Source organism: Aedes albopictus, chromosome 1, assembly GCF_035046485.1.
Source record: "Aedes albopictus strain Foshan chromosome 1, AalbF5, whole genome shotgun sequence".
Lineage (NCBI taxonomy): Eukaryota > Metazoa > Arthropoda > Insecta > Diptera > Culicidae > Aedes > Aedes albopictus.
This window is the reverse complement of record NC_085136.1, coordinates 176,855,771-176,868,894: the sequence shown is the minus strand read 5'-3', so window position 1 is coordinate 176,868,894 and position 13,124 is coordinate 176,855,771. Positions and strand designations below refer to the sequence as shown.

General features: G+C 42.5%; 1 protein-coding gene across 7 annotated transcripts in view; it reads right to left on the bottom strand.

Moving 5' to 3' along the window:
* Positions 1-13,124, bottom strand: part of LOC134285314 (glutathione hydrolase 1 proenzyme-like) — a 768,131-nt gene that overhangs the window by 474,791 nt on the left and 280,216 nt on the right. The window lies entirely within an intron of this gene.

Sequence of the window (13,124 nt, the reverse complement as noted above, 5' to 3'; positions counted from 1 at the left end):
TTCAGTAGTTTAATCGTTTCACAACAAATAATCTAACTTTAAGTTTTAGCCTGCAAGTTTAGATCTTAAGTTTTATATAATTCAAATAGTTACATAAGCAAAACAACTTACAGTTAAGAAGAAATCAAAATTAGCAATAAGATACTCTTTCTGTACTGCATGTAAACAACTGTTTTTTAGCTGTCTCTCTGTTATCATCTCTGCCTATTGTTTCCTAGTATTAGTCTCCCTTATAGACTGCCTGTCATCTACGCCAGCTACAAACACCCTTTACATATAGAATAGATAGAGACTCAACAGTGATGTTAAACTGTGGGCTGTGTCGGCGAACATCCTCCCCGCCGTGTCGCATCAACTTGTGGTTGGTCGTCACCATGAAAAGTCCGGTACAGCCAGCTTCGTATCAGATTCTATGATGAACTATAGTTATTGCAATGGTTCACACTTTCTGATTCCGAATCGAAGTGTAGGAGTCGATGATGTCGTTTTGAACAGCCATTTATTCCACAAACTTCGCCTTTACATGGCCACCGTGTATGTGACATGAGACAACGAGCGCAAAGTTTGTGCATCTTAATGGCGTCCCACTTTCCATCCAAATCCAGCCCCTTAAACGTCATACAGTTTTCAATATGATGACTAGTAATATTGCACATTGTGCACAATCTTCCATTGCCGCTGCTTCTACTCGTTTCTTTTTCCCTCTGTGTTTCATAATTGGTTCCTTCATTTCTAGCTTCTTCTTGATACTTTGTCTCCGACTGTTCCGAAATCCCATTCGTATTCACGAATGATCTCTCCTTCTGACGAGATCGGTCATCTTTCGGGAAATTCTGAGGAATGCTCGAAGGTTGTGAAATACCACTTGCAGCTGAAGATACTGTTGTCATATAGTCGCAAAATACATTCAAATCTGCCATCGGAACCTGTTGTTGGTAAAGCGCCCAATTCAGTTTCACCGCCGTTGGTAGTTTATCGACTAACTCCTGGAGTAGGATTGGGTTGCTTAAATATCTTTCTAATCCGACTGCTTATAGGTGTCCACAAAGGTTTTGGACCACCAATCCAAAGCTGACCAATGTGTTCAGCCGATCTGGTTTTGGTGGAGGAGTTGCTCTTACTTTAGCTATCATATTGTTGACAATTTGTTCCGGTCGGCCATACAACTGTTGTAAAGTAGACAAAATCTGCGGAACTGTTGACGGATGTAGCAAAAAACTGCTAACAGATTCCTTCGCATTGTCTCTCAGACAACGCTGCAATCGCAGCAGGTTCTCTGAGTTGGTATACCCACACGCTTCCGTCGAATGCTGGTAACTGCTGATGAATAGTGGCCAATCTATAGGATCCCCGGAGAAATTCGGAAGCTCCCTAGCAACCACCTGTCTAGCGGCTAACTGTTGCGGCGATGGCCCGAAATTTCCACTTGTGTACGTCGGCATTAACGTATAAGAGAACTGTGGATGGATTCTCGGCGCTGACGCAAAGGCATTCGGGGCAGATGCAAGTTGAGCGAACATATCCGCCATCCCCCCACCGGTGTATTGAACAAAGTCCGGTCGATTTTTAGGCAACGTGTCCTCCACCGCAATCGGTAGAGTAGGGGGAGGAGGAGGAGGAGGAGGAGGAGGAGGAAAGAAAGAGATGGAACTATCCGAGTTGGTCGCGCTCGAGGGTTCAAACCATGAAGCAGGGGGTGGAGGCAGCGGTAGCGAACAACTGCTATCTGGTTGACTTTTATTCCGATTGATGACCTTCTGTACTTCATCGTGCAAATCCCAGTATTCTTTCTCCGCTTCGTTTCGCATACGAATGGCTTCGTTTTTCCGCAGACGCAACGTTTGTATCTGACCGTGAAGTTGTCGCTCTGTTTTACGCAGACACTGAATTTCAGTCTCCAGTTCCGCCACCTGTAGTTGAAGCGCTGCATACTTACGGTCACGTTGTTCAAGCTGATCTTGCAGCTCTTTTTCCGAACTACGTATCCGCTTCCGCTCTTCACTGGACTGTTTCTCCAACAGCTCGAATTTCGCCTTCAGGTCAGCACTTTCAACATCTCGCTGTGTGAGCTGTGCTCGCAAACGTGCTTCCGTATCACGAACTAGCTTCAGCTCCTCTGCGTGTTGTTGCTGTAGACTTTTGATACGACTCACCAGCTCTACTTCCCGCTTGCGTCTTGTATCGATGTCCATTCGGTGTTTCGCCACCAAATCCTGGATGGTACGACGTTCCGCTTCAGTTTGCTTCTGTAGCTGTATCGCATTCTGCTTCCTGAGCTCGCCCGTCTCTACGCTCCAACGCTTATAGTAATGGGCTCCGAAACGATTTATTTTCATCACTGTACCACAATCCTTACCAGCGGGCGTAGCTTCCTCGAATTTCAACAAGTCCGTGAAAGGTTGAAGATCGACGAGAGGCAAATCGGAAGGTTCCATATTTCCAACATCGTCGGTCGTGTCTGTCCCGACAGCTCTTTCATGGGATTCTTCTGACTCCTCACCAATTGTGATACTTGCCAGGGTCCTTGGAATCGATTTCACTTCTAGTCCCATACTGGCTTCATATTCAACTATGGGTGCCACTGATTTCAGCGGCGTTGAAGATAGATGCACAGGTACCTGCGAGCCTTCGGGGCGTGCATCTTCTAGACGATCGGTATTCCCCGGCGCCGGTAGAGGTGCAGGGCCAACAACGGCTCCGATGAAACCTCCAGCTGCTTTGGTTTGCATTACCCATTCCTTGGTCCGATTCACACTCCTCTGGCTGCTCCGCATACTTCCAACGCTTCTTCCCTCTTCATCGTCTTGTTGGCTAAGGAGCTCATGTTTCCGAGCGATAAACTGCCTTCCTCGTTCCAGCTTTTCCCGAAGTTCCTTCTCGTTCAAAGCACGTTCCTTCTCAATACGCTCACGGTTCAGATCGTCCAACAACTGCTTCTCTTCTTCCAGACGCTGCAACTCACGATCTATTCGGGCCTTCCGAGCGCTAGACGTGCTGGACAATCCACTAATGACACTCGGTGTCGGCTCCTTTGAACCAGTAACTCCGCTCGGTAAACACACTACACAAACGAATCCGGTCTTACGTACCGTAGTCGAATTGACGTTGGCACAAGAGAAATGGTACCATTGCTCACAGTCTTGGCACTGAACCATGTACCTTTCGGACATATTCGGTCGATCGCAGCCGGCACAATCATTCAACTCACCTCCTTCCTCATCAATCACGGATGGAATATGTGGGTCTTCAGATGACTTACTCGACTCCTCATCATTGTTATCGCGGGTGGGGTTTGCATTCTCCTGCAGGGCCCTCGTCCGCGACCGAGTTTGTCGCACATTTGGCTGTGAACTCATCATGATCCGGTAAATTCTTGAGTTTTGTTGCGAAAGGTTTTTCCGGAGTTCTCTCAGCAGACACACTTACCCAGATATAGGTGATAATCAGCTCAAGCTAAAATTCAATTTATTTAGAATAGGTTTCGATTATCCAGTTAATTAATTTTACTTACAATTTAGTCTCCGTTCAGTAATTTAACCGTTTCACAACAAATAATCTAACTTTAAGTTTTAGCCTGCAAGTTTAGATCTTAAGTTTTATATAATTCAAATAGTTACATAAGCAAAACAACTTACAGTTAAGAAGAAATCAAAATTAGCAATAAGATACTCTTTCCGTACTGCATGTAAACAACTGTTTTTTAGCTGTCTCTCTGTTATCATCTCTGCCTATTGTTTCCTAGTATTAGTCTCCCTTATAGACTGCCTGTCATCTACGCCAGCTACAAACACCCTTTACATATAGAATAGATAGAGGCTCAACAGTGATGTTCAACTGTGGGCTGTGTCGGCGAACAAACGTATAGCATTAAACATAGTTGTGAGTTAAACAGCATTATCAGTTACATAGTGTAGGGGAGACTGAGGAGACTTGATGCCTGGGGAGACTTGTTCCCTCATATTTGCTCGGAATCAAAAGCATTTTTCTTCTAGCATAATTTTTCCAAAACTACTCTTGGACAAACGACTACAAGTGATTTCGATTGTACATTGCATTATTTTTTAACGGCTGATGGTTTGTTTTCAGTCCTTCAGAAATCTTTTAGGCGATTCCGAAAAATTTCAATAACTTTGTGAAAATTAAACCAAATCGTGTCATTATTTAAATTGAATACTTTCAAACTTATTTATCCAAATTAGGCTGTTGTTAACATATTTTTATTAATTCAGCTTAGTATACACAACAGTGACATGGGGAGACTTGATCCCTCGAGGATTACAAACACATTATACATGTGAAAAATAAAATTCTATTCGGAAGCCTCTATTTACTTGGAATTCTAGTCTATTCAATGATAAAATGTGTCAGATAATTATAACTTTAGTACAAACTAAGAAAAGGGGGATCAAGTCTCCCCATTTTGAAAATACGGCATATCCTTAAAAATTTAAGGAAATCTTACAATTTCAAACACTCCAAATTCATGGAAAATACAAGGAAACTCGAAAAGAAAATGAATAGGAAGACTCTGGAATTATTTTCCCTTTAAATAAACCATGTGCTCAAAGGGGGATCAAGTGTCACCCATTATTAACAAAATACATCATAAGACATGCCTCCATAAAAACACAGTTTTGAAAACTTTAACAATAATTTAAAGGCCTTCTGTTGTATATTAACTTGCAATAGATGTTTACCTGCCATTTTGTACGAAAATCGGATCTAGTTTTGTGTTTTTTCTTAAAGTTTCAGGTAAATTAAGAAAAAGGGATCAAGTCTCCCCAAACTCCCCTACATTATGATTGTGGGGCTCAAACAGTAAATCGGTTTTCAAATTCTCGATATTTAAGTCCTACAGGCCAAGTTGCTGGATCCATAGCCAAGCGCTTTAGCTTTGAATCAAATACTGTTTTGAATGAAATAAAGTCTAAATCGGTGGTTCCCAAAGTTGGCGAAATCGCCCCCCAGGGGGCGAAAATTTGAGAAACCAAAATTGGGGGCGAAAATACTAAAAAGGGGGCGATTTTCCAAATGATTGAGAGATATCATTAAAACTTCCAGACATTTCAAGATTTTTTGTTTCTAGGTTTATTGAAAAATGTCTGTTTCGAGATAGACTAAATGTTACAGAATTTTTGATGTTTATGTGAATTTAATGGCAAAATTTCAAGAAAAATATAATGCTGCTGTACTAATTTCCGAGAGAATTCCCAGTGATTCTGGGAATCTCCTTAATAAGAAACTTCTATGGCGAAAATGAATGATTGATTTTTGTCCAAATTATGAAAGGAACAGGGCTTTTTTACTTGATACGAAAGTTTTGTTTTTAACTTACATGCGGTTTGTTTTTCATGGAAATTTCAATCATAAACATGAAGTTTAAAATGAATCTAAGAACACTTTCGGATGAAATTCGTTACACATTGTTTGAAAATATTTTCAGAGAGGCTTCCTGGAGGAACTCCAAACGTACAGGGGATGGTCAAAATGTTTGGGATAGGCAACTTATTTTTCTCTCACAAAAAAGTTCAACAAGCTATAACTTTTCATAGAGCGCATCAATAAATCTCAAATTTTGACTGTTTGTCAACCTATTATGTATGCATCATTGGTACAAATTTGGGCTCGAGTGATTAATATTTCGCAAAGTTAGAACCGTTCGGGTAAAACACTATTTTTCAGACAACTCATTTTTGAAGTGTCATATCTCGGAAACCAGTGAACCGAATTGAGTTAAATTTTGAACGTACACTAACAGTATGTGAATGCTTCACAAACTATTAAAACATAGGTACATTTTAAACGTTGAAAAAAGTTATCATGAATTAACCCTTTTTGTATTTTTCTCGGAAAAATGTTATTTTTTTACATCAATGTCAATAAATTTTAGTGTTGATATCCAAAGATTTTCCATTTCTGTTCTCAAGTTATCTCTAATCAGATATATTGGAGCCTATTTAGATTGAAGGAAGAACACATTTAGTATTTTTTGTGTGGTATTGTAAATTTGACTCATTTTCCTCTATATGGGTAAAAATTTCAATCTGGTATAACTTCATTCGCCGTGAAAAAATATTACATTTTATAACGTCGTATTAAGTATCAATATATTGTTGATAAACGTTAAAAAATTCATTCAATTCGGTTCACTGGTTTCCGAGATATGACAGTTCAAAAATTAGTTGTCTAAATAATAGTGTTTTACCCGAACGGTTCTAACTTCGCGAAAAATTAATCAATCGAGCCCAAATTTGTACCAATGATGCACATATAATAGGTTGACAAACAGTCAAAATTTGAGATTTTTTGATGCACTCCATGAAAAGTTACAGCATGTTGAATTTTTTTGTGGGAGAAAAAAAGTTGCCTATCCCAAACATTTTGGCCATCCCCTGTAGCTTATTTCTAGGAGCTATTTGGAAATTTTTCTTCAAATTCAGCGTTGAATTCCCTCGAAACCGAGTAATGACTGATGCATGTCTTCTCATTTGACAAGAAACAGTTTACCAATTCATATGAACTAGCCAATACGCGTTACTGGCTTTTTTAATTTTTAATTACTGTGCAAATCTGTCTACATTGTGAAATACACCAATATATTCCGTTGTTGTATTTTTTTGTAATAGTTATTTATGCAGCAAGTTGCAAAATGATGATTTTTTCAGCACGAGATGTACATTTATCCATTCCGGAAAATCTATCTAGCTACACATATATGATATCAGGAGGAATCTCGTGGAAGTATCCATACACACCCGCGCAGTTTTTTGTTCGATCAGGTAGGCTATGGTGAGGAAGGTGTCACCTTGAGTATCACAAATTTTCATGCTCCCGTCGTCGTCGTCGTCAATCAGCAACATGAGAAGGAGCAGGTAAAATATTATCTCCTGGGCGCCCATTAAAAACACCACCCCCGGCGAAGACTGGCGCTCGAGCCTAGCTATTTAGCACTGTAGTTGGAGGAAATTCCAATGCAGAACCCGTAGCTTCCGGGAAGGTAAGCCCAGCTCCCTGGGTTAGTGGGTTGGTGTCAGGCCCTGCGAGCCAGCCGTAAAAAAGACTAGCACCGGAAAATCAACAAGAGAAGAATGCGAACCGATACCAATGGCGACGACCACAGCGACGAAAAGGGACTTGCGATTGGAAGCTCGGTACGTGGAACTGCAGATCTCTCAACTTCATCGGGAGCACCCGCATACTCGCCGATATACTGAAGGACCGCGGGTTCGGAATCGTAGCGCTGCAGGAGGTGTGTTGGACAGGATCTATGGTGCGAACGTTTAGAGGTAATCATACCATCTACCAGAGTTGCGGCAACACACGTGAGCTGGGAACAGCTTTTATAGTGATGGGCGACATGCAGAGGCGCGTGATCGGTTGGTGGCCGATCGATGAAAGAATGTGCAGGTTGAGGATCAAGGGCCGATTCTTCAACATTAGCATAATAAACGTGCACAGCCCTCACTCCGGAAGCACTGATGATGACAAAGACGCATTTTACGCGCAGCTCGAACGCGAGTACGACCGCTGCCCAAACCACGACGTCAAGATCATCATAGGGGATCTAAACGCTCAGGTAGGCCAGGAGGAGGAATTCAGACCGACGATTGGAAAGTTCAGCGCCCACCAGCTGACGAACGAAAATGGCCTACGCCTCATCGATTTCGCCGCCTCCAAGAACATGGCCATTCGTAGCACCTTCTTCCAGCACAGCCTCCCGTATCGTTACACCTGGAGATCACCACAACAAACGGAATCGCAAATCGACCACGTTCTGATTGATGGACGGCACTTCTCCGACATTATCGACGTCAGGACCTATCGTGGCGCTAATATCGACTCCGATCACTACCTGGTGATGGTAAAACTGCGCCCAAAACTCTCCGTTATTAACAACGTACATTACCGGCGGCCGCCCCGGTACGATCTAGAGCGACTGAAGCAACCGAATGTCGCCACCGCATACGCGCAGAATGCTCGATGTGGCCCCTCTAGAGGACTGCTGGAGTACAATCAAAGCAGCCATCAACAACGCAGCTGAGAGCACTATCGGGTACGTAGAACGGAGTCGACGAAATGATTGGTTCGACGAGGAGTGCAGAGCGGTTCTGGAGGAGAAGGATGCAGCGCGGGCGGTAATGCTGCAGCATGGAACCCGACAGAATGTGGAGCGATACAGACAGAAGCGGAAGCAGCAGACCCGTCACTTCCCGGAGAAAAAGCGCCGCCTGGAAGAAGCGGAGTGCGAGGAAATGGAACTGCTGTGCCGTTCACAGGAAACACGCAAGTTCTACCAGAAGCTCAACGCATCCCGCAAAGGCTACGTGCCGCAAGCCGAAATCTGCAGGGATAAGGACGGGAGCCTCCTGACGGACAAACGTGAGGTGATCGAAAGGTGGAAGCAGCACTTCGACGAGCACCTGAATGGCGAAGAGAATGTAGGCACGGAGGACCAAGGCAGCGGAGGAAATGACTATGTTGGTGCAGCAGAGGACGGGAACGAACCAACTCCCACGCTGAGGGAAGTTAAGGATGCCATCCACCAGCTCAAAAACAACAAAGCGGCTGGTAAGGACGGTATCGCAGCGGAACTCATCAAGATGGGCCCGGAAAAGTTGGCCACCTGTCTGCACCAGTTAGTTGTCAAGATCTGGGAAACCGAACAGCTACCGGAGGAGTGGAAGGAAGGGATAATCTGTCCCATCCACAAGAAAGGCGACAAGTTAATGTGTGAAAACTTTCGAGCGATCACCATTTTGAATGCCGCCTACAAAGTGCTATCCCAGATCATCTTCCGTCGTCTTTCACCTAAAGTAAATGAGTTCGTGGGAAGTTACCAAGCCGGTTTCATCGTCGGCCGGTCGACAACGGACCAGATCTTCACCGTACGGCAAATCCTCCAGAAATGCCGTGAATACCAGGTCCCAACGCATCACCTGTTCATCGACTTCAAAGCGGCATACGACAGTATCGACCGCACAGAGCTATGGAAAATTATGGACGAGAACAGCTTTCCCGGGAAGCTGACTAGACTGATAAGAGCAACGATGGACGGTGTGCAGAACAGCGTAAGGATTTCGGGTGAACTATCCAGTTCATTTGAATCTCGACGGGGACTACGACAAGGTGATGGACTTTCCTGCCTACTATTCAACATCGCCCTGGAAGGTGTTATGCGACGAGCCGGGCTCAACAGCCGGGGTACGATCTTCACGAAATCCAGCCAATTTGTATGTTTTGCGGATGACATGGATATTATTGCTAGGACATTTGGAACGGTGGCAGAACAGTACACCCGCCTGAAACGTGAAGCAGCAAAGGTCGGACTGGTGGTGAATGCGGCTAAGACAAAGTACATGCTGGTAGGTGGGACTGAGCGAGACAGGACAAGCCTTGGCAGCAATGTTACGATAGACGGGGATACTTTCGAGGTGGTAGAAGAATTCGTCTACCTCAGTTCCTTGCTAACGGCTGACAATAACGTGAGCCGTGAAATACGAAGGCGCATCATCAGTGGAAGTCGTGCCTATTATGGGCTCCAGAAGAAACTGCGGTCAAAAAAGATTCACCCCCGCACCAAATGTACCATGTACAAGACGTTAATAAGACCGGTGGTTCTCTACGGGCACGAGACGTGGACGATGCTCGAGGAGGACATGCAAGCACTCGGAGTTTTCGAGCGACGGGTGCTAAGGACGATCTTCGGCGGCGTACAGGAGAACGGTGTGTGGCGGAGAAGGATGAACCACGAGCTTGCTGCACTTTATGGCGAACCCAGCATCCAGAAGGTAGCCAAAGCCGGAAGGATACGGTGGGCAGGGCATGTTGCAAGAATGCCGGACAACAACCCTGCAAAGTTGGTGTTTGCTAACCATCCGGTTGGTACAAGAAGGCGTGGAGCGCAGAGAGCACGATGGGCGGACCAGGTGGAGCGTGATCTGGCGAGTGTTGGGCGTGACCGACGTTGGAGAGCTGCAGCTGCAAATCGAGTATTATGGCGGCAAATTGTTGATTCAGTATTATCATGAATTTGATGTTAACTAAATAAATGAAAAATGAGAAGGAACAAAAGTAGCTTCAGCTGCTTCTTCTGCACCTGATCGGCAGTCCAAATCGGAACGTGAATAGTGATTTGAATTCGAACTGCTAATAATTGGATGTAGGAGCAGCAGCTGTATCTACGGAAAACGCGGTAGTGAGCAAAATGTATGTGCTGGAAAAAGTACCAAAGAGTGCTAGTTTTCGGCACTTTTGTTTTAGTGGAGAAAAGTAGGCCGTTTTATCGTTGCAACTGCGAGTGAAAAGTATGGTAATAAGGGTCTGTGTCAATTGGCGAATTAAAATTAATTTTCACTTAAACTTGACAGTTCGATAATTATTTCCGTAGGAAAACTGTCAAGTTTAAGTGCTGAACTGTCAAATTTAAGTAAAAATTAATTTTAATTCGCCAATTGACTCAGACCCTAAGCAACGTAATTGCAAAAAAGATATTTTTGTAATTGTTTTTCAATATCTTATTTGAGTACTTGTGGTGACCAAACATCTCGGGTGTTGAAGAACACTGGTATAACATCTGGTTGAGGATAACGAGTGGTCGTAAATGTTCACAGTCCGATCTGTTTTGCTCAATTGTGTTCAAGAATACCCAAGTAACCATTAAGCCGTAAAAATGGCATTAAGTCGGCTCTATAGTCGAATGTAGAACCTGGCTAACAGAGCTGGTTCTATATCCTCTTATAGAGCTGCTCAAAAGCCACTTTTGACGAATACTGATATACGGCCAACTTTAAAATATCGTACCAAGTCTCTGGAGCGAAAGTTGTCAAAAGTGAGACAAAGAAAAAAGAAAAAAATATTTTGTTTATCTTCTGTTCTTTTCTAACTTCCTTCGCTTCCATTCAAGTTGTTTTTTTGCTACTTCATCCAGATTCTAGCTGTTGTCCTCCGAGTTCCTGATCAAGTCCAAGTCCGTTGCCTTTCTCATCTGCTCCACCAATGCACCATGGGAATGGTGTGATCAAACTAGTATTTATACCATGAAAAACAAAATAGTTTGGCCATTTAGAGGGTTGAAAATGATATGGGATGAGGATGATTCAGTGGTAAGGTTGGTGGTGACGAACGCAGGAATTGATGCAGGAGAAGCAATGTTTAATAAATGGTCGGGAAACGTTTCAGAAGAAGAGGGAAACGAGCTGGTGTTTGTCTCGAATACTCAAGATTACCAGATTCCATTATCTATTCAACAACACCATTCCGATAAACATTCCAACAACAAAAATAATCCCGTTCCGCCAAACCCGTCCGACATGGATGTTAAAATGTATTGATCATGACCGACTCGAGTCTGTTTTGGTCGAAATCTATTTTGATTGATATAAACGTCATGTGTTCCAAGCCCTGTGACAGCACTGACAAACTTCTTTACAGCTTGTAGGCTTTATATAGGCTAACAGGACTTATATTAGTTCTTACTGGTTATAGTGCCTATAAGCATTAGGAATGCTTAGCTACTTAGTACTGAAAAGCTGTTTAATGGCCGTTATAATGCTCAGAACAGTGCGTAGTGGTTACCTGGGTATGCTTTCAAAAAGTATTGGTTTTAAACGCAATAATGAAGTTTTTTTTTAATGCAATCAGTGCGTTTGCAAAAAAAAAACTCAGCTGAAATGAGAGCTAATCTTATTTAGATACACTAAAAACCAGGTTTTCTACAATAGTGCTACATAGTGAGCTTTCAAAGCCTTCCACTAAGTAAATTTTCTGGAAAAAATAAATTTTACCTAGGGAAGAAAATGTTTTTCTCAAGCTACAAGGGGGCGATGCATCTTAAAAGTTTCGGAAACACTAATATAAATCATCAATTGAGCATCCCTTGGGCAGTGATTTTCTGATCTTCACAGTTCTCTGGTCGTTGATATCCAGACATTCACATACAAGTTGTTTTACGTCTTTTTCTGTAGCGTGGCAATTAACATTGGTGAGGAACAGAGAAAATGTATCGTTGAGTTGACTACTGTGGTTTGTGATCTCGCTTGTATCCCTAATGTGGTTGACTTTTGTTCCATCCAATAGAATAGAGCTCGCGATCGAAGGTGATTGTACGGCAGTTAAGTGCAGCTTCTCACAGAAAGGCTTCTGATGATGAGGTACAACCCAGGTAACCACTAAGCACTGTTCTGAGCATTATAACAGCCATTAAACAGCTTTTCAGTGCTAAATAGCTCTATATAAGCATTCCTAATGCTTATGGGCACTGTAACCAGTAAGAACTAATATAAGCCCTGTAAGCCTATATAAAGCCTACAAGCTGTAAAGAAGTTTGTCAGTGCTGTCACAGGGCTTGGAGCACATGACGATTATACTCCATGGTAAATGGTAAATGGTACCGTATGGTAAATGGTATCAGGACTCAAAAAGCTTTGAAATACTTGATAATATAGCAATCCCACGATAGTTACTTGTTTCAGATTTTTTACCGTTTTTGAAAATTGGTATTAGGAAAGATTGCTTCCAAATTGGTGGGAGAATACCCGTTTCCAAAGATGAATTAAACAGCCAAAATAAAGGTTTAACTAATTCATTTGATAGATTCTTCAAGAATAAAGGTGGTAAGCCATTAGGCCCAGCACCTTTTGAAACATCCAAAGATTCTAACGCATTCACAATTTCTGTTAAGGATATATTGGATACAGTAATATCTTTGTCGAACTCAGGTAAATATGAAAAAAATTGAAAATTATGCTCAGCGTTACTATGCGATGTGTAATTATTCTGAAAAAAGTCAGCAAATAAGTTGCCAATCTCACTTGATGTATTGCCAGTTCAGTTTTGATGGTAATTTATTTGACTTTTGTTTACCTTTAACATAGTCGAAGAATCGCTTAGGATCTGTTTTAATTTTATTTTCAACCAACGAATTATGCTCGTCGTAAGCTTTTTTCATTTCTAAGTTAAGCTGATTGCATGTATCCATATAGGTCGCAAGATTTTCATGTGTATTATTTCTTTTATATGCCTTATGAGTAGGCTGACCATCCGTCCCGTATTTAACGGGACAACAAAATTTTCAAACGCTCGTCTCTGGAGCATAGTTAACGATTTTAACTTAATTATTCGTTCTT